General features: G+C 43.6%; 1 protein-coding gene and 1 long non-coding RNA gene across 3 annotated transcripts in view; one reads left to right on the top strand and one right to left on the bottom strand.

Annotated features, from left to right (window-relative positions):
• LOC144261008 (uncharacterized) overlaps window positions 1–8,176 on the bottom strand; it is a 34,689-nt gene extending 26,513 nt beyond the window's left edge. Inside the window, exon 1 of the long non-coding RNA XR_013345115.1 lies at window positions 7,821–8,176. This is a non-coding gene — a long non-coding RNA (uncharacterized LOC144261008). The remainder of the gene's footprint in view (window positions 1–7,820) is intronic.
• A 9-nt stretch (window positions 8,177–8,185) lies between these two features.
• WWP1 (WW domain containing E3 ubiquitin protein ligase 1) overlaps window positions 8,186–22,233 on the top strand; it is a 171,134-nt gene continuing 157,086 nt past the window's right edge. The window contains exon 1 of one of the 2 annotated variants that reach the window (XM_077810058.1): window positions 8,186–8,372. The gene's annotated coding sequence lies outside the window, so the exon portion shown is untranslated. The remainder of the gene's footprint in view (window positions 8,373–22,233) is intronic. The other variant, XM_077810056.1, reaches the window with a different exon arrangement.

Genomic DNA, 22,233 nt, shown 5'->3' with positions numbered 1-22,233 from the left:
TTTGAATTTGGTGTATTCTCTAAGCATGACAGCATTTGGGGGAGAGAGATTTGAAGAAAAGAGACCATAGGTTTTATGTAAACATATGAATAAAATTCAATTCTCATTCACTTACCCACCCTCCACCTAAACATATATATTCCCAATTAAGCAGGTTGCGGTTTTTAAGGTGGGGTGGGGAGAGAAGAGAAGGAGGGAAAGCATGTAAGGAAGCTGTTTCTCCCTTCGTTTCCAAACTTTTAGCATGGGAAACCATTATCCCACAACAAATATAACCAAACAACTCCAGGCAAAACCAGATTAAGGCAATCTCATTGATTTCTATAGGGCACAATCAGATCTTCATTGTTTGTGACAAATGCATTTCTCCACAAAATGTAATCATAGTTATGCACTTTGACTCACTAGGTTACAAATTCTCACTAGGTCACAACATAATATCAGGGAATACCCTTGGGCATTTACTATTGTTTAAATTACAGTGGTGCCTAGAAGCCCAAATCAAGAATTAAGGGCATCATTGTGCTAGGCAAAGCATGCATAACAAAAACATGGTCCCTGTCTGAACGACCTAATGTCCAGCCATAGGATGATCCACACAGGTGGGTACACTAAACAGATGGCAGAGGGGAAACCCAAAGTAACAAACAATGAAACAGTATGGATTAGTGTAATATGCAGAAGTCACAGTACACCAGCTGCCTAACCACTGTAAAACTTGTAACATTTTACATTTTATCCGATAGGAGGAGGATTGAGGGGGGATTCCACTTCAACTAACACACACAAAAATGCACGCAACCAAAAAGCTACCATTTATTTCTAATGTAAGAAAGAAGACATTAGAAGACATTCTGATTTGTAATGCACTTGTATATACTTCTATAGGTCTGATTTCAGCTACCATAGTTGTTAAATCTGGAAGAGATAAATAGCAAGTTAATGAAATTCAGATACAATATTGAAAGGTGTTACAATCAATAGTGAAGATGGGGGCGGAGGGGAATAAACAAGCTCTGATGGGGAGTTTAGAAATATAGCCAAAACCCAACAAATATACATCTTCCTGGAAAAATGCAGGACAATATGTCTGAGGAAGAATTATCTGAAGCTCAGATTTTCAATGGGAGGGAGCTATTTGGAAAAGTGTATGTGCAAAAAGGCCGAAGAAGCAATACTGCACAAAACAAATCAGATGAGTCTGCAATGTGATGAGGTGGCGGAAAAGCAATGAATAGACAAAATGACTGAACTGGGTGTTGTATCTTTTATATTCTATGAGCTCTGAGTAACAAGCCCCTGCTGGAAATGAACCTTTATAGAAGTTGGCTGGAGAAATCTTCACTTTAACTTTGTTAAACTCTGCTTTTTATAATTAAATTTCACACAGCTAGAAAAAGAGGTCAGCATGACATAACCAACAAACAGACAGTTGCACTTAAAACTTCATTATACTGGACCCTAAATCCCAACCAAAAACCAAACATAACACATACTTGTCTTAATTCTGCAATCCTCAAATCAGGTGAAATGTATTTAGCTTGCATTTTGTTTGATTAAATATTGAAAGATTTGGCCTGCTGATATTAACAACAGCACACAATAAGAAGGTTCAGCAGTCATGCTTCTTCTTTCTGGAAGAGTCCTACAGAATTGGATAGATGAGATCCCTTGTACAGAATTTTTGAAACATCCTATAGAATGAGAAGATAATAGCTTTACCACAGTATTATATGGGACGGTTCAAAAATTTAAGAAACTGGATTTTATTCTTTATTAAATTCTATAGGTTTCTACAGTAATTTCTGTAGACTCCTACTGGTTTAATCTCTATTAAATTCTAGAAGACATTTCCGTAACAGAGTTTCTGATCAATAGCACAATCTGGGCTAAAAGAATGTGAGCACTCCCTCATCTTGGTGATCACTATATGCAGAGAAGAGTTGAATTGTTCACTGAAGTGAAAAGGGGCGGTTCTGTTCCAAGCAACAGTCACACAATGCCCATTCTAGAGACATTTCAAAATTGCCTAGGGGCAGAAAATATCAATTGCTTTGCTGATGGGGAAGAGGGCCTGGACCATGGACTTCTGGGTGGTCGTTTCAATGTGGTAATCTCATTTCTTCTCTCTGTGCTCTTGATACGTTATCCTTGAGTGTGAAAGCAGAATGCTATTATAGTTTTTTGGAAGGATACAGAAAAATGTTCAATAATCTAATTTTGTTCAACCATCGGCAATCAAGGAGAGCGCTATGAACCCATAAGAAAAGCAGCACATTAAGTACCTATTTTGTATGTTCCTTGTTTGACTTTGAATTCCTCAAGGCTGTCAAGCCTTTAGAGCAGTGTTCCTCAAACTTGGGAAACCGCTTGTTCAGGGAAAGCCCCTGGCGGGCCCAGCCGGTTTGTTTACCTACTGCGTCCGCAGGTTCGGCTGATCACGGCTCCCACTGGCCGCGGTTCGCTGTGCCCGGCCAATGGGGGGTGCGGGAAGCGGCGGCCAGTACATCCCTCGGCCCGCGCCACTTCCCGCAGACCCCATTGGTCGAGCACAGCGAACCATGGCCAGTGGGAGCCACAATCGGCCGAACCTGTGGATGCGGCAGGTAGATAAACTGGCCGGGCCCACCAGGGGCTTTCCCTGACCAAGCGGCGTCCCAAGTTTGGGAAACACTGCTATAGAGCTTTGTACAAAAATCTAATACACAAAACCAGAGCTTGTTGGATAGGGTTAAATAAGCTTTTGAAGGTCAATAATGTATACTAGAGGCCACTTTTGTTATATATATTTTCCTATCCACCTATATTTCTGAGTTGTATTTCAAATAAAACTGAGAGACAGCTGTACATTTATGGTTACATGTCTAAATATGTACAACTTATTTGAGTTTAGCATTAGATTTTTGTGTATGTTCAACCCCCAAACTCAAACTGAAACTTTAAAAACACTTGCAAATCAAAACTGAACCTGCAGATCAAAACCAGAGCTTCACCTAGCAATAGTTTTCAAGGTTCACATCCAAGAGAGCTGCATGAAGCAGATTACAGCTGCTCTCATTTTTAATTAGGAAACACAAGCAGCTCAGACTACAGGCAACAGCACACAGTGTTTCATCTCCATTCCATCAGCTGGGAGCATTGCATGCTGGAACTGGTAGTCTCTGTAGGTCACAGAACAATATAAAAATTAAAGATGACCTTCAAAGGGGGAAAAATGAGGGATATTCAATTTTTTACATTGGTATGAAGCATAATGAACTCCTGAATTTTTTTTAGTTTGTTTTACATGTAAGGCTCCCAGCTTGCAAAACACTTACATGCACACCTAACTTCACCAGCTACACAGAGTCTCAAAAACACATAGGAAAAAAGAAGTGGTATTCAGGTTCTTTTTATACATCATATGAAAACAAAATGTCACAAGCCTACCTTTTAAGAGTTCATTAAACATCACTTTTAAAGGCCACACATGGGCTATACTTTGGCTGTATCTACTCTCCAGAGTGCGGCAGATGTCTATGTGACAGGGAAAGGTGAAAGTGGGGAAGGGATAGACAGGAGATACCCAGAACTGTGCATAAAGTTTTATTCCAAATCTAAACATACCCTGTGTTGCAAAGGGCTAGCACGGGCAGCCTACCAACAATACTATTTGTATGTACTACTTAGTGTATTATGTGTGTGTGAACAATTTGGCCTGTTTACACTAGATCATGGGTGGGCAAACTTTTTGGGCCAAGGGCCACATCTGGGTGGGGAAATTGTATGCAGGACCGGGGCAGGGGGTTGGGGTGCGGGAGGCAGTGCAGGGTGTGGGAGGGGGTGCAGTGTGCAGGAACGGGCTCAGGGCAAGGGATTGGGGCAGAAAAGGGATGCGGGGTATATAAGGGGGCCCAGGGAAGGGGTGTGGAGTGCAGGAGGGGTGCAGACTGCGGGAGGGAGATCAGGGTAGGGGGTTGGGGTGCAGGAGGGGTGCGGCAGGGGGCTCAGGGGTTGGGCTGCAGGAGGGGTGTGGGGTGTGGCAGGGGGCTCAGGGCAGGGAGTTGGGGTGCAGGAGGGGTGCAGCAAGGGGCTCAGGGCAGGGGGTTGAGGTGCACAGGGGTGCAGGGAGGGGGCTTAGGGCAGGGAGTTGGGGGCGGGGTGCAGGAGGGGTTCGGACTCTGACCCGGCACCGTGTACCTAAAGTGGCTCCAGGGTGGCAGCAGTGTGTACCGGGGCCAGGGCAGGCTCCCTGCATGCCTGCCTGCCTGCCCTGACCCCCACGCGGCGCCACTCCAGGAAGTGGCCGGAACCACGTCCCTGCGTGGCCCCGGAGCGGGAGGGGAAGCAGGGCTCCGCACACTGCCTTTGTCACGCCTCCGGGTACCTCCCCCTCTCCCGGCCAATGGGAGCTGTGGGGGGCGATGCCTAGAGGCAAGAGCAATGCACAGAGCCCTCTGCCCCTCCTCCCGGCTGCAGGGACGTAGTGCCGACCGCTCCTGAGAGCGGTGCAGTGCCTGCAGCACCACAGGGGGCAATCTGGCCCGCGGCCCGTAGTTTGCCCACCCCTGCACTAGATTGTAAACTCCATGGGGCAAGGGTGGTATCTTACTATTTTTGAACACTGAACATAACTGCTGCTATTAGCAATAGAGCAAGCCACTACCCAGGGGAAAACCCCAGGGGTAGAACAAAGCAGAGGTTTGGTAACAGAACCTATTGAATTAAGACAGAGAAGAAGAACTTAATTGTAGGGTACACACTACAAAGCTATCGTCTTCCTTCCTTTACCAGTCCTTATGTTTTTGAAAGTAAAGATATAGGTACTCTTACTTTAGATGAGTATTTCTCTTGCTGGTGAGTTTCCTCAGGAGCTAAAAAACATTAACACTGCTGGCCATGAACTCCATTTTAGGCCATGGCAGGCAGGCTAAGTTTTGAGTGCTGCCATTTATACCCACCCCCAGAACAATCTTCTGCTAGGAATGAAACACTGCAACTTCCGAAATTCCTAAATACTTCCTTTTTTCCCTATTGTTGGACATTATTCTTCATGAACTTCTGTTTCCTAAAAATATATTTTTTTTAATTACAACACAAACATGAAAAAGGAGCAAAAAGTTATTAACCAAATCCAAAGGGGGTGGAGCCAATGGACTATAAAGTTATTCTCCAACTACAAGTCAGTCAGTCAAGTATATGAGGAATGCTGGGAAATAAGTGGAAGAAACATAAATACAATGTTAGTGTTAAAATGTGGGTAAAAGAGTTAAGAGAAAAGGAAGGACTAGAAGAGATTAAAATCTATAGTTGTAGGACACTAAATTATACTCAGAAAATCTTTCTGGAAGTGGATTTAGAATTATATAATAAAATAAAGAGAAAGAAAGCCATCCTATATATGACAGCTAAAGTTTGAGTTCATGTAATGGTAAATGGAATATGAATATGTACTGGTGAATCTAAAGATGGAAAAAAACAAGAAGAGTGGTTGTAACTTTTCGCATCCCTGACAGTAGAGTTAAGAAATCTAAGAGAACATCTAATTTTGTAGCCATTACGACAGCAGAATTGCTGGGAATAATGTTAACATTAAACTGGATCTGGGACATAAGGGCTACCTTAGCTGTTATCTTTTTGGATTATTAAGTATATTGGCAATTAAAAGAGTTATCTCAGAAAGCAGGAGTGATCTAATAAATGAGATATTGTTTTTGACAACAGAATTAGTATGTTCAAGCATGTACGTAGTTCTAACGGGGATTCCAGCACAAGCCAGGATATCTGGCAACGAAATGGCAGATAGAGAAGCAAAAAACCACTTTAGAGCATGGGGAAATTGATATAAAGATTCCGTTGAGTAAGCAAGAATTAAAAGTTTAGTTAAAAAGGATTAAACTAAAAAAAAGGAATGGCAAGAATTATGGACCCAGGGGAAAAGAGGAAGACTATGCTATGAAGTATGTCCCAACATAGAGGATAATGCACTGCTCCAGTTATGAAAGAATCAGTGAAGTACTCATATTTAGACTGCTAACTGGTCACTGTGGTTTGAATAATAATTTATATATACAGAATAGACACAAAGATGGGTTATGTAACGCATGTAAAGGCACCACTGATCACATGATATGGGAATGGAGGGAGTGTTCACAGAAACTTCTTTGTGAAGAATTTAGATGCTTTCAGGTGATAGAATATAGTATGAGGGGTTTAGTGACACTATTTGGAAAAAATCTCTACTACTTTTTTAAGGATATAGAGCAGGGTAAAAAAGAAAAGGAGTACTTGTGGCACCTTAGAGACTAACAAATTTATTTGAGCATAAGCTTTCGTGAGCTACAGCTCACTTCATCGGATGCAGGGTAAGAGAGTGTAGTGGCATGAATGTACGGGGAATATACAGGCTGCTACTCTGAAACCACTCAGTAGATGAGTCTGCTTTGCCATAAAGCATAAAGAAGAAAGAAGTCAATTCAAAACAGGATTTTATACTTAAACTTAAGGTCAGAAAGTTGCCTGCTACTTTCTTTAACTTAAGGCTGGAATTTATAAAAAGGTGGCTATAGTTGCTGAACTTTCTAAGTCAAATCAATTTATTAGATTTTTAAGTAAAGTTTGCTATTTTTTACTGCCTACAACCGATTTCTGAGTTTGAGTCTACAGCCCACATCTCCTGTGCTACAATTACTGTGTTAAAATTCATATAAATACCCACTATTTTCAGTTTACAGAAATTCCTACCACTGTATCTGGTTAAGAGAGACCCTACTTTTCTGTTCTATCTTCTCAAAAAGCTTAGTCTAAAACATTTCTTAAAGGTGATCAGCAAAGGATTTTTTTTAACAGTCTGTGGCTTATTTTTCAAATTGATTCTTCATTATGCCTAAAAAAAGGCTTTAAAGTGTGTGTGTCTTTTTAAAAAATAAATTAGAAGTTACAAATGTCTAATGGTAAATGCTGGGGCCGGGGTCTTGTTCCCTAATTTAAAGAGCAGGGTGTCAAATCTCTAATGAATGAGTCCATTCCAAAGGCCTTGTCTAAATACAGAAGTTAAAGTAGTACAGGTTTCAGAGTAGCAGCCGTGTTAGTCTGTATTCGCAAAAAGAAAAGGAGGACTCGTGGCACCTTAGAGACTAACCAATTTATTTGAGCATAAGCTTTCGTGAGCTTATGAAGTGAGCTGTAGCTCATGATAGCTTATGCTCAAATAAATTGGTTAGTCTCTAAGGTACCACAAGTCCTCCTGTTCTTTTTAAAGTAGTACAATCGTCTTCACTGCTGCAGGTGCAGTTCTATCAGTACATGTACTTATACTAGTATAACTGCTTCCCTTAGGGGAAGTGGAATAAGCTGTACTGGTGTAAGCACTCATGCCATAATAACTACATCTGTGCTAGGGGCTGTACTGGTATAACTATGGGGACTGTCTCTTTCTTTATTCTGTGTTTCTACAGTGCCTACGTAGCACAGTCATCTGGGGCTCAAGTGCCAGTCCAGTAATGCTTGGTAAAAAGTCAAACCCCTCAACCAAAATTGGAAACCTGATACAAAATGTATGTGCAGACTAGGTCTAAGCTAAATCCAGCCCCTGCCCTTCCCTGGGGCTCAGCTTTCACTCTTCTGTGCTGTGACTAGTTCACTAGTAACTTGCACGGCAGAGAATAACTTTTCCTTCATATATAACCCTCCCCCCCCCTCTCTCTCTCACACTCTAACACACCACAGCCGCTGCAGCCCCTCCTCCAACAACCAAGCCCTAGAATCACTGAGTGGGTGGAAATGGCGATGGGGTTGAACCTTATCCAAAGAGCGCGAAGGCAGAAGCAGGTAGCTATTACCTGGTGAACCAAGTAGAGGGTACCAGGGCCCGCTGGCTTAATGCCTCGCCCAGCACAGAAGCTGCTTCGGTTCAGTGCCTCTAAACGGCATCGCTGCCCCATGCCACGTTCACCCCTCCCCAACTGGACCACGCCAGGGTGTTCAGGAGGAAACCCACCGACCTCCAGCTCCCGTCTCTACAGAGGTTGGTTCAGTTCGGGGCACTCAGTTGGTTCAACCCCTTGCAGCGTAAGCCCTTGCCCCTTCCTTTCGCTGGAGCGGTTGGCCTAGTCCCCCCCGCCGTAGAGAAGTTGGTTCAGGCCGAGGAGGCAGAAGCTCCTGCTCCTACAAGTTCCTGTTCCCCGGGCGGGCGGGCGCGCGCAGAAACGCACGCGCTCAGCGTCCGGCTCGGTCGGCGCTGGCAGTTGGGGGCGCGCGACGGCTGGCGTGGGGGAGGGGGTTGTTGTGCGCGAGCCGCCGATGCCTCCGCCGTGAGATGGCATCATTCTGTGCGGCGGAGGGGTGAGGCGCCTCGGCGGAGAGGGGGCAGCGGTGGCGGCTTTCGGGCCACGGTAAGGGCACAAACAGGCTCTGCCAGCCCGGCTGGGCGAGTAGACGGGCGGCTGCGGGGCCCCTTCTCGCCCGCTCTGGGAGAGGGACGCGGAGCGGACACTTTCTCCTCCCACAGCTGTGAGGGGGGAGAGAGAGGGTGTCTCTGGGCCCACAGGCGCTGCCCCTCTCAGTGGGGACGCTCAGGTCAAAATGGCGAAGGGGAGCCGTACCAGGGCTGCCCCCCTTGGCCCCTGCTGGGAGCGCGGCGGGGGTGGCCGTTGGCCCCAGGGCCCCTGCACCACTGGGCGCGCAGGGGGAGGGTCGCTGTGATATCCTGTGTCAGGCGCGTAACCTTGTTCTTTTCCTGGGCCTGGCCATGGGGGTAGATGCGGCTGAGCCCTGACCCGAGTCCGTGCTGAGCGTATGGGAAGCAGTAGGGCAGTCGCGGAGGCGGCCCATGTTTCTTTACCTAGAGAGGTGAAAGAAGAGGAGAGGGTGATTGTTACAAGTCTGTTTGGCTTCCCTCCGCGCAACCGGGGCAGGGGACACCCCACACCTCCCCTGCGAAGGACTGTGACCCTGCAACCTGTCTTCCCCACCCTGCGCCCCATTGGCAGGGGAGGTATAGGGCTCCTGTGCAGCGCGTGGTGGGGCTGAAGAGAGAGTTAATTGCAGTTACTGCCCAGGTTAGAATTGGCCTGAGAATCTTTGTGGTGCTGTTTAACGTCTAATTCGTTGAATATTTTGATTTTAAAATCTCAGTCGTTTAACAGAACATGCACCAATTAAGTGGTTTTAGCATAAATGCTATAGTGAGCTACTACAGTGTTCCACTTACTGACTCCTTTCTATATACCTATCTTTATTTAAAAAAAAAAGGTATCTAAATTGAACTACATTGTAAAGGCATTCATCTTTCTGTCTGTATATCCCATTACACAGGCATTTAGTTAAAACAATCTATCAAAATAAGATATGGACAAAAATAGTACATGAATTTGTTACAGAGTGCTTAAATCTTTGACAAAGTTCTACAAATACTCCCAAAAGTTATTTTCATATTTCAATGGTGATCCCGTATTCATATAGAAAATCACCACAAGGGTATTCTTGGGTAGTTATCCACGTTACACAATTATACTACAATTAGCTCACTAGATTTTGCTGTCATATATTTAGTATAGTTAACATAAAAATAATTCAACCTTACATTTCTCTTGTGATACTAACACTTTAGTTAGGGAAGGAATAAATTGGCTGTTGATGACCTGTTATAATTTTTCATAAACTCCTTGAGATTTTCATTAAATGGAGTTTGATAAACTAATGTGAGCCACTCAGGTTAATCTACATATGAACTCAGTTTATGTATTTCAGTGTTTTACTAACTTATGATCAAATGAGGTGTGAGGGTTTGCACAGAATGAAAGCTTCTCATGGTTTTTTATTTATTTTTGGGGAAGAGGTGGCAGGTGCAAACACCTTTCAAAATCACAATAGCTTACTTCGTCTCGTTCCTAAGACATGAGTGAAATGAGAGAACCAAGATATGTTATACGTCTGTTGCTTTAAGTTGAATTTTTAGCACCCTTATGCCAATTCCTCTCTTCCCCATGTGGTGGTGTATACAATACATTAGACTTCATTATAATGGTCTGATCCTGAAAATGCTACTGGATACTGTAGTGCTTTGTGGGTCGTTCCTATGCCCTGTAATGTTTTTAGGATTATGCAGTTATTCATATGTGTAAGAGTTTGCAGGATCTAGAGTCTGCCCACTTGGAGCAACTCGCTGATTGTAGTCCTCAGTTTGTATCTTTGAAGTTTAATGGATATTTTGAGGTAGTAAAAGTAATAGTTTTTAGAGTCTGATACTAAAAATATGTTAACGAAACAAAATGTCAGCTAACTTGGACACCAATTTGAGACTAGACTTAAAATGAACTCTGTTTTGTTGCCTGTGCTAGCAGGTCACTGCGGAAGGATCCCAGATAGAGGTGATCTGCTACTCCCCAGATCCTGGAAAGAGTCATGGAGACGTAGTGATCCTGTTGTTCTTCACTAGCCTTGTCCTTAATTGCTTTCCTGGCTCTGTGGAACACACTGAAAGAGGAGGGAGAAATACCTGCCTTGTTACCCCTTCCTCCTTCTCAGTGTTCCATGCATGAATGCTGAGTTGGAACACCCTCCCAATCACCTTCCTCCCTCTCTCCTGAAAAGAAAATGGTGGAGGCTGAGACAGGTCCTCTTAATCTTTCCACTGTTTCTCTTATTGTGGCCAAACCAGGGGGCCAGGAGGTGATTCTTCCTCCCACTTCTTTGCTCTTTCCTCTATTGGGAACCACAGAATCCCAATAGTTGCTATTTTATAGCACATGGCAGTTACATAACAAGTTATATAACACCTCCAATAAATTAATAAACTTGTTTTAATATTTAGAAATTAATAAATTAAACAGACTTTACAAAATAAAAATGGATATAAATTTAGAACCAAAACTAGGTGTTGAGTGCTCCTTTAAAATATCCATCCTAAAACTAGGATGCAGAAAATGAAGCCAACAGAAAAAAGGCAAAAAACTTTTAAAAACCCCAAACTGCTTAGTTGTAATTTCAGTACTTTACTTGACCAACTTGGTAAACAAGTACTCCACTTTTCCATTCAAGCTGAAAACAAAGCAATGATTGCACCAAAATATGAACTCTGTTAATAGGAATACTGTTACTTTAAGGTAATACGAGTAAAAAACTGTATGTAAATTATAAGTTAAATCTCCTTTTAAAACCCAGCTGTACTGTGTGTAACTTTTTGCATGCCTTTCCTTCAAAGTCTCTCTCCCCGTTCTCTTGTTCTCCAGAAGTATCAGTCATGTTACTCAGTGTTCTGTTAACCACTCCACTCTTTAACAACTGACATTTTCAGAAATTCAGAGATTTTCACTGGGTAGTTAAGACAGGGCTTGAAAAATCTAGTTGCCAGTTATATATTGGACATTTTCTGGGCCAAGTGGGATCCTAACCTATCAGCTTTGGCAAAATGTAACCTTTTTATTAATAAAAATTAAATTTCTAGCCCTTATGTTTTCTTATGCAACTGATGCAGTGCAGTCTTTCCAAGTTTGCCGACAGGCAGCACCAGTGTTATGACTGCTGTTCATAGCTTTTCCAAACAGTGGAATGAAAGTAATAGAGCTGTGGTCAGTTTCACTAGTTTCATTGCTGGTCACAGTGTTCTAAATAGCAGCAATTAAACTAACAAGAATACTGTCATTTTTACTCTGCTGCATTTTGTGAAAGCCATAAACCAGAGCTGCCAAATTCATTCTATACAGGAGGCTGAATTCCATGTTTAATTATGATTAGTGAATCAGAATATAAATTTAGGACTATGTATTATCCAAAATCCACAGCCAAACTCCCACAGATGGCTGCGGGAGATTTTTACAAAGAACCACCATGGAATATGGCCCTGTGTAGTAAATAAACTTCTGTGGTTTTTTTTTTTATTGTCATATTGAGTAAGAAGGATTTTATACTCTCCTTTAGGATTACCACTGTTCTTGTTCTTTTTTTCCTGTCTTCTTCGTCCTTCTTTCCTTTTCTGTTCCCTGTCATCCCTCATTTTTCTTCTGTCTTTCAAAATCTCACCCCATTTCTCTTCCTATCGGCTCAGCTGATCAGCAGTGGACTAGTTAATGCTGACTTTTAAAGTGCCATGATTATTGTGCATTGGCATTAACTGCTGTGTGTAACAAATGGCAGCAGGGCAGTTCACATCTCAGTCATTATTTTGTAGTGTCTGCAGACTCTCAAAGGCAGCACTGCATTAATTACACTCAGATCACATTTGGAAAGCCACCCCTCCATCCCATCTCAAAACTTTTTTCTTAAGTGATACAATTTTTTGTTTTTGTTTTAAATAAATTGTCATGACTTGTAAGCCTGCTATAAAAAGAGGTGGCATTTTCAAGGGAGCACTGGCACAGGTAGTGGACACTCCACCACATCACCTTGAGAGAAATGGGAAAGAAAGCTCCTTCTTCCTACCAGAAAAGAGGTACTGTAGGACAGTGGTTCTCAACCAGTGGCCTGGAGCCCCCTGTGGAGCTGCAAGCAGGTTTTCGGGGGGCCGTCAAGCAGGGCCAGCATTAGACTTGCTGGGGCCTAGGGCAGAAAGCCAAAGCCCCACCACATGGGTCTGAAGCCTGTGGCCCTGAGACCTGTCAGGGCCCTGGAATTGTAGCTGAAGCCTGAGCAATGTAGCTTCGTGGAGCTTTTGTGGCATGGGGCCCCAGGCAGTTGCCCTGCTTGCTACCCCTAATGCTGACCCTGGCTTTTATATGCAGAAAACCAGTTATTGTGGCACAGGTGGGTTGCGAAGTTTTTATAGCATGATGAGGGGGGGGCCTCAGAAAGAAAAAAGTTAAGAACCCCTGCTCTAGGAGAGGTGTTCTGCATCTAGTAGTCAAAGACCTATAGGAAAGGTGGAGCCTATACATATGCTTTTGAGAGCATCCTCATAGGAATCCCTGCACCTTCCTCCTTCCCAGTAGAAAGGAGTGACCGAGCTTCTCTCCAGGACTTTGCCATTGGCCCTGCTAGGTGGAGGATTCCCTTCATTTTCTGTATCAGTCTCTGGCTAGTAGGTGTCTGTCATGTTTTTTAGACCTGTTTTAATATATGACTTAATTAGAGTTTATCATTGCTTTTATGGCCAGATAAGGCAGAAACTGCTATTTCTAACAAATTAACTAAACCATATTTCAGTTTATCGCCATGTCATAACCATGAGTGTTTATCTATACAACAAGAAAAGGAGTACTTGTGGCACCTTAGAGACTAACCAATTTATTTGAGCATGAGCTTTCGTGAGCTACAGCTCACTTCATCAGATGCATACCGTGGAAACTGCAGCAGACTTTATATATACACAGAGAATATGAAACAATACCTCCTCCCACCCCACTGTCCTGCTGGTAATAGCTTATCTAAAGTAATCTTCAGGTTAGGCCATTTCCAGCACAAATCCAGGTTTTCTCACCCTCCACCCCCCCACACAAATTCACTCTCCTGCTGGTGATAGCCCATCCAAAGTGACAACTCTTTACACAATGTGCATGATAATGAAGTTAGGCCATTTCCTGCACAAATCCAGGTTCTCTCACTCCCTCACCCCCCTCCAAAAACCCACCCCCATACACACACAAACTCACTCTCCTGCTGGTAATAGCTCATCCAAACTGACCACTCTGCAAGTTTAAATCCAAGTTAAACCAGAACATCGGGGGGGGGGGGTAGGAAAAAACAAGAGGAAATAGGCTACCTTGCATAATGACTTAGCCACTCCCAGTCTCTATTTAAGCCTAAATTAATAGTATCCAATTTGCAAATGAATTCCAATTCAGCAGTTTCTCGCTGGAGTCTGGATTTGAAGTTTTTTTGTTTTAAGATAGCGACCTTCATGTCTGTGAGTGCGTGACCAGAGAGATTGAAGTGTTCTCCGACTGGTTTATGAATGTTATAATTCTTGACATCTGATTTGTGTCCATTTATTCTTTTACGTAGAGACTGTCCAGTTTGACCAATGTACATGGCAGAGGGGCATTGCTGGCACATGATGGCATAAATCACATTGGTGGATGTGCAGGTGAACGAGCCTCTGATAGTGTGGCTGATGTTATTAGGCCCTGTGATGGTGTCCCCTGAATAGATATGTGGGCACAATTGGCAACGGGCTTTGTTGCAAGGATAAGTTCCTGGGTTAGTGGTTCTGTTGTGTGGTATGTGGTTGTTGGTGAGTATTTGCTTCAGGTTGCGGGGCTGTCTGTAGGCAAGGTTTGTGTGTGTATGGGGGTGGGTTTTTGGAGGGGGGTGAGGGAGTGAGAGAACCTGGATTTGTGCAGGAAATGGCCTAACTTCATTATCATGCACATTGTGTAAAGAGTTGTCACTTTGGATGGGCTATCACCAGCAGGAGAGTGAATTTGTGTGGGGGGGTGGAGGGTGAGAAAACCTGGATTTGTGCTGGAAATGGCCTAACCTGAAGATTACTTTAGATAAGCTATTACCAGCAGGACAGTGGGGTGGGAGGAGGTATTGTTTCATATTCTCTGTGTATATATAAAGTCTGCTGCAGTTTCCACGGTATGCATCTGATGAAGTGAGCTGTAGCTCACGAAAGCTCATGCTCAAATAAATTGGTTAGTCTCTAAGGTGCCACAAGTACTCCTTTTCTTTTTGCGAATACAGACTAACACGGCTGTTACTCTGAAACCTATCTATACAACAGCACTACTGATCCCAGGGAAACTGTCTGTACTCATACATAAGAGCACTACTGTTCTACTGGGAGAGAAGTGCTAGGATTAAGTGAAGAGGAAAAATTAGTGTTTTGAAAAAGATTCTTAAGAGAAACCTTTTATCCTCCTGTTATTTATGAATAATTAGTCTTTAGGAAGCTCAGGGCCAGATGGCATTTGACCTTCGTTAATTAATGATTACAGGAATAGGTGACCACCTGTACCAGTGTGATCCCTGCAACCATAGAAGTATAATAACTTTCTTCACCCCCACTTACTCGTGTTTCAGATAAGCTCCTTCATCTGGTCTCTGCATCGTGAGCAATGTTCCCTCTAATTCTTGACAGGCTGTGTGCGCAAAAAATTTCTTATGTGCAAATTTTTGTGCATGCCGTGTTTTGCCATATGCGCGTGGTTTAGGATCTGTGTGCACGTGCACACAACTTAGAGGGAACAGTGATCGTGAAGCACTGTAATTGTGAAAGCACCTTTTGGTTTCAGTAAAGCACTATTTTTTCAATTATAAAAATGCCAAGAAAATCAAATCTGCAGAACGTGAACTGATGTGCGCTTTGCCGCAGAGTTTTTCTTCAGACTTAACTTTCCTGGATGCAACTACCATTATTAAGATAGCAGTGATGCTCTTACAGAGACGTTTGATAGAAAAACTTTAAAAAACCCTGAAGTCAAGCATATGTTTGCTAAAATTGTTTCTGCTTTGTGGCCCGTCCGTCCGTCCCCCCCAGCACCCCCCCACTGTTACTAGCATTTTTCTTTTTTCATGAAAGTATTCAGGAGACACAGCTTTTCTGATATTGCTTGTATTCCATGTTCAGCACTTGGGGCCTTGTTAAATTTAACTAGGCAGCAAGCAGAATATGACACATTCTTTCTGAACCACCCTGGATACCTCTTTATTAGCAGAGAAGAAGTTGATTGCTGCCGAACAATTATGTCATCCTGATACTCTTTTGACTCTTGTACCAGGATCAGCCACTACTATGGGTTCTCAAGAGAAATTATTTGGTGTGTGGCCACCGACTCTTGGTAGTGGCTGCTTTCACACTTTTTCCTAAAATATTTAATTAGCTTTAGGAAAAAACATAAATATGCACTTATATGTCCCAATCATTGTAATTTATTTATTGCTAATTAGTAAGTCTGTTGTGAAAAGTGATATTACCAAATATACAAATATAATTTTTCACAGCAGAATTACTTAGCCCTGGCAAGCCTGGGGACAAATTAAGCCCTGGATGGGGGACCGGGGGTGGCAGTGGGGGCCAGGGGCTATGTGGGTGGTGGAGGCAGTAGGGGGCTGGAGACTGAAACCCTGTGGCGGGACAGAGCCTGGAGCCTGGTGCCCACCGCCATGCAGCCGGATCCCGGGGCTAGAGCCTGAAGCCCTGCAGCCAGCGCCTGCCATCCCTCTGCCCCAGGGCTGAAGTCCAAAGCCTAAGGCCCAACGCCCCTGGGAAGGTGGGGAACCCACTGACTGCTGGCTCCTCCAGAGTTGTATTCCAGGTGTCTCCAGAGGCGGGCAGGATCCAACCCCTGCTGGTGGCCCCAGCAATCAACACTAAGGCAGTGCATCCAGGAGCGATGGGGGGGTGGGGGGCTGCTGCTTTGCTCCCCCTCTCCCCCCCAGTCACAACTCAGAAGGCTGTGGCCGCAAGAAAAGCACCTGGTTGCATTTGAGAAATGCTTCTAGAATTAAGCCCCTTTCCCTGGCTCCAGTTAGAGGACAAAACAGTAGTAGCCCAGAAAATGATTAAAAAAATGAAGATTTCCACGAGTGAAAATATTGTTACTTTTTAGTTTAGGGGGGAGCTAAATAAGAGAGGACATGATAGAAGTATACAGAACAATGAGCGGAATGGAGACAGTACGTTGTCCATGTTTCCTTACTCTTTCTCATAGAATTATGAAAAGGGATATTCAATGAAATTGAAAGACAACTAACTTAAAACTGTTTTATGTAACCTGTGAAACTTATTGCTACAAGATAATGAGCTCAATAGGCCTACTAGGGTTAAAAATAAGAATTAGAGTTTTATATAGATAATGAGAACCTGTGAGTTACATAAAATATAATTCAAAAAATTACAATATAGTGCCCTCCTGTTTCACGGGATAGGCCAGCCTCTTATGGGGTGAGGAAGAAAATCTTTCCTGTCGCCAAGTTATTCCACAGTTTACAGGATATCTTGCATTTCTGCTATCAGACAGCATTGATCTAATCTCTTATAGTGATTCCTGCATGTCACTGTTTGGCCCTGAAGTTGGAACTTTTTGTTTAAAAGCTGATAATTCAAAATGCTCTAAAATCCACATGCATATTCAGATTCTTTTCCAAACTCACTCCACACAGGATCTGGGGTACAGACATAGGAGTAAGTGTGGGATCATTTGGTCAAGAATTTCTTCATAAATAACACCCCACATCCACAGTAAGTAGTTGATTTTAATATTCAGAGTGCTCTAAAACCCTTCTGCATATGGAGTGTCTTGAAAAATGGCATGCAGCAAAAATGGTGGTTTGACCTTGTGATATAAATTAGGAATAACTTGGTCAAGGGATTCCTGAGATATTTCATCCTTCCCTCCTTCTCCTCACCCCCATATGAACTGTCTTTAATTTTCAGAGTGCTTTAAAATTAATTTATATAGATAAATTACCTTGAAAATTGGTATACTGAAGCAGAGACTGGGATAGAGATTGTGGTTTAAATTTTGCTGTCATTTGTTCGAGGAATTTCTGAGACAGAGGTTCCCCCCAGATTGAGCTGCTTTTAAAATCTTCAGATTCTATAACTTTCTTACTGCAGAACTGAAACCTAAGGTGGCTGATCATCATGTAGTGAATAGCTGGATTATGCCAAGTTTAGATACGCAGTGGTAACTAGAACCAGTTTACACATATTTCAAAAGTTACTGTACTACAAATACTTTGCTATATCAGTGTGCATGTCTGCAAGCAATCTATGAGCCATTGCTTCCTCTGGAATATTTTTGAGTGATGCTCGCTGAGCAACATATTCACATAGTGGCTCAGGGGAACAGGCATTGACTCTTGAACTGAATCCTCTCCTTGGGAATTATGCATGCTGTGCACATTAGTGCTCTCACATTGACTTTTTGCTTGGTGTAGGGCCACATAGGGCCTCCTTTTGGAAGTGTGAGTGGTGAGTGCAATATTGAAAAAGTTAAGTACCCGCTACGATCTACCTGTCTGCCTAAGTGGCACTCTAGGACAGTTTGGGCAGTACTATCTGGGATGTGAAACTTCATATGGTTGTGTGGGATGAGCTGTCATGGAAGGAACTAACTGCCACAGAGAGGCTAGTGCAAGAGTCCCAGACAAGACAAATCAGTTATATGCCAGGAGAGGTTCACTGAATTCCTGCCATGTCACACTAGGCATGATGGGGCAGGTCAGTACTGGGAGCTGGGAATGGGTATGATTGAAAACTATAGGCACGCAATACTGAAGCCTGGTCTGCACTACAAAGTTAGGTTGACGTAAGTCCACTTGTGTCAACCTTGCTATGCACATGTCTATGCTTAAATTTGTCTTCTGTCCATGTAAGTGGCCTGTTACAGTGATGCACTAACACTACCCCCGAAAGCAGTACAGAGCCATGGTTGACCTTCTCAGGAGTGTGAGTGTAGGTGGTGCCTTAGTTGTGTTGACCCTAACAATCTTCCAGCACCTGTCCCTCAATGACCCTGTCCCTGAGATGGTGACTCCTCTGGTCACAATTTTGAACTCCACCGGCCCCAGAGTCCAGAAGTCCACCTACCCCTTTAAAATTCTTGTGTCTTTTGAAATGCCTTTTCTCAATGCCCATCTGAGTGAGCATATCTAGCAGCTCTCCTTTTGTTGTGTGGATCCAGCTGCCCGACTGACCATGCCAGCTCCCCCTACACAGAAAGCTACTAGATGCGCTCCTGCCTGGAATAGGCAAGAAGTATTGGATCTGCTTGGCTTGAGGGGAAAAGAGGCTCTGCAAGCACAGCTATGGACCAGCCATAGAAACATCGTCATCTATGAGCAGATTGTACAGGGGATGATGACAAAGGGGCACAACAGGGATCAGCAGGAGTGCAACATGAAAGCAAAAGAAGTCTGCTAGTAATATCGCAAAGCGAGGGAAGGCAACAAGCAATGTGGTGCTGCCCTGCAGATCTGCTACTTTTACAATGAACTGCATGCTGTACTTGGCAGTTAACCCACCAACATTCACCAGTGATGATGGGTACCTGAGAGGAACCCAAGATCATGAGTGACCCCTGCCATGAACAACGGTGGTGGTGATGGTGGGTGGAGGGAAGCAAGCAGGGGACTCAAACCATGCTGCAAGCTAGGAACTATTTAACATTCTGCAGGAGTCTAGCCAGATGAGCCTACTGACAAAAGGGAAGGGAACTCAGGTAAGTGTGTACTTACATTATTCCTTGCAATGTTTGTTTTTTTTTATTTTTCCTTTCACTCAAACTTCATCTGTTCCTTCACGTCCCCTCCCCATGCTTTTGTTTGCTATTTAAAAATGGCAACATACGAATGGGTCAGGCAATTCAAGAGGTATTGACTTTTCATTGCTTTACTGGTATAATGTTAAAAAATAAAAACGGTTGTATGGCAACCGTCCATTAAACAGTCCATTTCAGATCTGTGCCCTGTACTCGGGTAGATGTAGAATAAATGGGGTAGAATCAGGATCTGTTTTTCAATTTTTTTGGCATGTTGGGCTAGGCAGGGGGGGTGCAGAATACTGTTTACCAGAGTAGGGATGTGTCTCTTATCCTCTTGAGAGATCTTGATGAAACTTTTCAGGAGAGGCTTACAGACTATTTCCATGAGATTTCTAGGGATGGCAGCCTCGTTTCTTTCATCACAATAGGACACTTTTCCATGCCACTCTGTGATGAGTTAGGCAGGCACCATTGTGGTAAACAGCCTGTCCGCGTTTAGGCCTGGGTGACTTCGGGATGCCAGTAGCAGCTGGGCTCTCGGTGCCTTTGTCACCCTCAGGAGTAAGATATCAGGCAAAATCATTGCTTATGAAAATAGTGCCAATATGTTCACTGCCATTTCCCTATATCATACCTAGGGAGGGTGCCTAACTTAATAACAAAGTGCAGAGGAACACTCTTCCTCCTCCTTCCCCCGTGATGCCATACTCACTATAGTTTGAGGTAGAGAGTGGTGCTGTAACGAGGCACTCTAAAGCTAACGTGTCAATAAGCATATATTAAAGGTATTTGTTGAATAATGTCAAGGAAGTTTTGAGACTTAACTTTTCCTTTCTGCTGTGACTAAATCTAATGGTATATCTATCTGTTTTTATCAGTAACTTTTTGTGTGCTGGCCTAAAGGGGTCACCCCTTCGCGTCCACTGAATGTCTGATGCTGATCCTCAGGAAAAGGAAGAAAAGTAGGGAGGATATGTTCCACAAGATCCTCCAAGCCACAGTTTCCTTTCACAGTGATCAGAGGTGTTGGGGTGCCCTTCACAAGGCGAACAAGGAGAAAGTGAATGGAGAAAGCCGTGACTGCAGGACAGGCAAAAGGACTAAGAGGCGCATCAGGAAATGCACCAGGCATAAAAGGATTGCTCAGGAAACAAACATAAATGTTGCAGAGTATGACTGATCTACAGTACCAAAGATCTTCGCAGTCCTTGCAGAATGCCATGGCTGCTGCTTCCTACAACTCCCAATATTCCATGTGGCGCTGTACTGCACATTCTTACCCCTATTACTCCATGCCGGGGAACAACAAGGAGAACTACTGATAAACATTACACTAACCTTTTGAAACCACAGGTCAATGTGTATGTAGCCACAATGCACTGCACTGAACCATTTACATATATGGACGTACATGTTTACTGCTTACTTTCATTTTCATTTGGGATTGTTGCAAAAGTATTTAACATGCTATGTGTGTATTTGCACTTCAATTTTGTTAACAGCTGTTTTGCGCACAATAAAGTTCTATTTTTGTAAAGCCAGACTATCTTTATTAGTTCACATCAAGCATTAGAGTATGTAGTGGGAAGCAGAGTGCCAATCAAAATCATAAATATACACTAAGTACAGAGAACAGACAAAAAGAACGAGTACTTGTGGCACCTTAGACTAGTTAGTCTCTAAGTGCCACAAGTACTCCTCGTTCTTTTTGCTGATACAGACTAACACGGCTACCACTCTGAAACCAGAGAACAGACACTATTTCATAAAAGCAACAGAGAACTCTCTTGTGGCTAACCAGTAAAATGCTCTTTTAAAGGCTCCCTCAGCCACACAGCACCATGGTTGGCTCTTCTAGTAGCCCTTGTGTCGTCTGGCTGTTCAAATTTAGCGGACAGATGGTCAACCTAAACTCCTCCACCCTGGCAGCAGTTTTTCCACCCTTGCCTCATAGATGTTATGCAAAGTACACAACATGCAGCTACAACCATTGGGATGATTTTCTCAGTGAGATTAAATTAAGCAAGTAAGCAACACCAGTGTCTCTTCAGTTTACTAAAGGTACACACAACAGTCATTTCACACCAGCAGAGCTGGTAGTAAAACCTTTCTTTGGCTCTTTTGAGGTGGCCAGTGTACAGATGCATATGCAGGTGATTCCCCCAGAATCATTTTTGGCATTTCAACATCAGCAGTGGTAATCCACGAATTGGGAAAGACTGTCTCTGTTTACAGCTTTTTGAAAAGTCCTGTGTTCTTAAAGATGCAAGTGTTCTATACCTTCCCTGACCAGCTCACATTGATATCAGTGAAGCTCCCCACATGATCCACTAGTGCTTACATTACTAAAGAAAAGCAGCCCTTTCTGTTGATGTAGTCTGTGGCAAGGTGAGCCAGTGCCAGAATAGGGGTATGCATACCATCTATCTCCCCACCACAGATAACCCTATTGCTGCTCGTTTGTCCAGTGTTTCCTATACTTCACTAAGTTAATGGCCTTACATACTTGGCCCACACTGTGGATTTTTCAACTCCCAAATTATTGCCTGCTGACCAGTAGCAATTCAGTGTTCCAAGTTTCCAGAGCTTGATCGCCACTCACTTCTCCACTCTCACTGCATCTCCCATTTTGGTACACCTGTGCTGGAAGACTGGAAGGCTCAGGAATGTGGCCTTTTGCATCCGCAAGTTCTGCAGCCACTGCTTATCATCCCAACTCTGCATTACAATGCGATCCTACCAGTCAGTGCTTGTTTGTCGGGCCCAGTACTTGCTCTCCGCTATGTGATACTGCTCCATGAACGCCAGCTACGATCTGGGATTGTTTTTTCACTGTGAGCATTCAGTTATTGTGCTCAAACATCTTTGCATGGTAGTCCCTGTTGTATAAGTACTCCCTTAAGCTGTGCAAGTACTGGAGAATTGTATGTCCTGTATTAGCAATGCAGAGGAGAACTGTGCTGAGTGCTGCAGGCTCCATGCTTCTAGAGAGATGGCAGACACTGAAAAGTGCTCTGTGGGACTGTGGGAGTTCAAGTGGCTTGCACGCTCTGAGACAGGAGTCCCTTCCACGCAGCAATCTGTCTCTCCTGTTTGGGGGCATGCG

This window comes from Eretmochelys imbricata, chromosome 2 (genome assembly GCF_965152235.1).
Source record: "Eretmochelys imbricata isolate rEreImb1 chromosome 2, rEreImb1.hap1, whole genome shotgun sequence".
NCBI classification, from domain to species: Eukaryota; Metazoa; Chordata; order Testudines; family Cheloniidae; genus Eretmochelys; species Eretmochelys imbricata.
Note: the sequence above shows the minus strand (reverse complement) of the source record. Positions and strands in the feature narration are given on the sequence as shown.